Consider the following 3,284-nt stretch of genomic DNA (forward strand, 5'->3'; position numbering starts at 1 on the left):
CTACAGCGACCACCAAGTGAAAGAAGTGATTTCTGGAAAATATCAGATTAAGACCAACGACGAAGAGCAGGAAAAGAAACTTGCTTTGCTGCCATTCTGTGGCTATGTGTCGGGAAAGATAAGCGGCGTGTTGGAAAGACACAAGATCAAATCAATCATCAGGCCTCCAACGAAAATCCGTCAATTACTGAGACCAGTGAAAGACGCAGTAGGTCTCAGAACACCTGGAGTCTACGAAGTACCTTGTGAGTGTGGGCAGAAGTACATCGGACAAACAGCGCGCACTGTGGAACAACGCAGGAAAGAACATGAGAGGTATTATCGCCTACGCTATCCAGAGAAATCGGCGTTAGCTGATCATGCGTTAGAAAACGGTCACCACATAAAATTTGACGATACCTCTGTCGTAGCTCGCACTAACGGCTTCTGGGACAGTTTAATAAAGGTAGCTATTGAAATAAAAATTACCGCAAACACCCTGAACAGAGACGGTGGCTTGCAGCTCAGCGCTGCGTGGGATCCAGCGATCGCGCGGTTGAAGTGGGCACATCGAACGCCGACTCAAAACATTCCCATATATGGCAATGTCACGGGTACCAGTGACGTCACAGCCGGCAGCTAGAGTATATAAGGGCGCACCAACAGCCCACTGGCAGTCATAACACTTGACAATGGCCAAGGAGTGCTTGGCCGAGAGCTCGTGTAGTTTTAAGCAATTGACGCAGTTGGAAACCCGAGAAAATTTTATTCAGGCCATGTGTCATTGGTGGTTCGTGCAAAATTATACCAATGTGCTACAATGTGGCTGAACGTAGCCTCTTGACTTCCAACATTAGTAATAGAAACTAAATTGAATATGCCAATTTTGTGTACACAGGGTGAACAATAATAAAAACAAAAAATTGCAGGTTTGAATTCCTGACTGGAAATGATGGAAAACACGTCCTATGAACATGCATCCTGATAGTAGATGGCGTTGACGAATGGAAGTTCCTCAGACCAACTTTCCCCCTTGTGTGCTGCAAGCTGTATGCATCCTGTAAGCAGCAGAATGTTTCAGTATTCTTGTCGGGAACGAGGCGACATGGTGTTTGTGTACTGCGGGGCAGATGGACACGATAGATAGGCAGTACGCCTTAACCAAAACAAGTACCCTCACAGTCAATAAATACATCACACGTCATTTCAAGCCCTTTCGGGGCGTTTGTGAGATCACCGGCCCTTTCGGGCAGACGAATGTGCGGGGTGGCGGCAGACTGTACTGGCACCAGGTGGACTGCATTCTGAGACGAACCCTAGAGCAATCTCCAGGCAAGTGGCCCACCAATATGGTGTAAGGCAAAGCACTGCTATATGTGAATGCGTGAAAGCATTCATTGCATCTCATGGAGGCCACTTTCAACATCTGGTGTGAGGAGGATGCGATGCAGCTCTGTACTGTGTTTTTGGACAATATGTTGTCATTGCAGGCACACTTCCATTCCTCGACTCATGTTCATAGAACCGTTTTTCCTCCACTTCCAGTCAGAAATCCGTCCCTGCAGTTTATCTGTTCTATTAACGTGTACGCTGTGTTAACTGAACTGTTCACATATATTTAAATTTTATAATTAAGATGTATATATGCAAACTGTAGCGTCGAATGAAAATTTGTACCCAGATCAGGATTCAAATTCAGGCAGTTCCGCTAACCACTACACCACCCTGACCCAGTGGCTTTGCGGCACTGCATGATCTATCTCAGCACACCTTGTCCATAATACATATCCCCTTTCCGACCTGAGCCCATTTGGTATTCCCCCTGAACTTCAACAGCGTTACAGGGGCTCTAAAACTGTATTATAGTACCACCTCCATATCGTATCAGCTGAATGAAACATCTGTGCCTGGCTTTCGGGCAGGATACCTCGTTTCGTTCGATTTTGGGCTGCTGTTGCAGTATAGTTGGAGAGCCTCTACAGTGCTGTTCGGGTTCCTAATGGTTCAAATGGTTCTGAGCACTATGGGACTTAACATCTGAGGTCATCAGTCCCCTAGAACTTAGAACTACTTTAGGGGGGGGGGGGGGCATGCTGGGGTAGTCGGTGCAGTTTTTAAGAGACACTATTCCCAGGGTGGTATAGTTGTTAGGTACAGTGAGCCGGTGACTTAGGTTTGGAAACTCGCTTTGGTCCAAATTTTCATTCCTTGCTTCAGTCTGTACATACACATCATAAATGTTTGCGACTTGAAATGGGTTCTGGAATTTCGAATACAGGCCTTGATATAAATTTTCGTTTGCTCTTTCAGTGTGTATCTATACGCAATAGATGCTGGTATTTGGAAACGTCTCTGGAACCACATAGCTTCATTCAGGTATACAGGAGATAACATTGCAAGGAATGGAATAGAATGAAAAAAAAAATGGCGAAAGTGGAAATCGAATCCAAATATGTTAAACCACCCATCCACGGCGCCATCATGATTACATCGCCGTAAAAATACTTCATACTCTACAACTGCTAAATGTGCAACACACAGTTTTAAAGATAATAGTGACCTGGTGTGAACAACGTAATATTCGTAGTGCCGGAAGGGGTAGTGACATATCAGATCATGAACAGCAGAAAAAAGTTTTGTCTCTTCTCTGAGTAGATTGTAACGCGGCTCAACATCATTTCAACATACGACACTGGTTTCTATTATGGCGGAGAGAGCCTTCCAAAACATTTTTTCGTCTATTTTATTTTCGTAGCAACCCACACTGTTACGGCGTCGGGAACGATAGGGCAGACATGGCTGTGGGAGGACGTCAGCCCGTCGCACACTTACCGACCTCTCTCCAGGACGACAACGCAATAGGAGTGGCCCTATGCGAAGAGAACATAAGCAGCGCGCCGGATTGGTCGCGGCCCAGTTGAATTGTAGCTTCAAGAAAAGGCACTTGTATACCGGCAACAACTCTATTCACATTGCTTGTAATTTCTATGTAGCAGCGACTTGTGGTTGGTTGTACTAAAGAAGATTCATTATTTCCTTTGTCGTTTCGTATGTCGCCTTTTGCTTGCGACACATCTGTGTAATTCTCAGAGTTAGGTATTGTCTTTTACTTTTTGTAATAAAACTAATTAATACGATTTGTTTGAGTTGCTTGTCTAGTGAACCGAGTACGTAGTATTCCTGGAATACCCATATTTGACGACGAGTACGGAAACATAATAATTGACGACTACGGTGGATTTAACACATATTCGAAGGAAAATGTCGTGATTGTGTTGCGATTTGTGGCTCGCATTGGAAGAGAC

The sequence above is a fragment of the Schistocerca serialis genome, chromosome 8, assembly GCF_023864345.2.
Source record: "Schistocerca serialis cubense isolate TAMUIC-IGC-003099 chromosome 8, iqSchSeri2.2, whole genome shotgun sequence".
NCBI classification, from domain to species: domain Eukaryota; kingdom Metazoa; phylum Arthropoda; class Insecta; order Orthoptera; family Acrididae; genus Schistocerca; species Schistocerca serialis.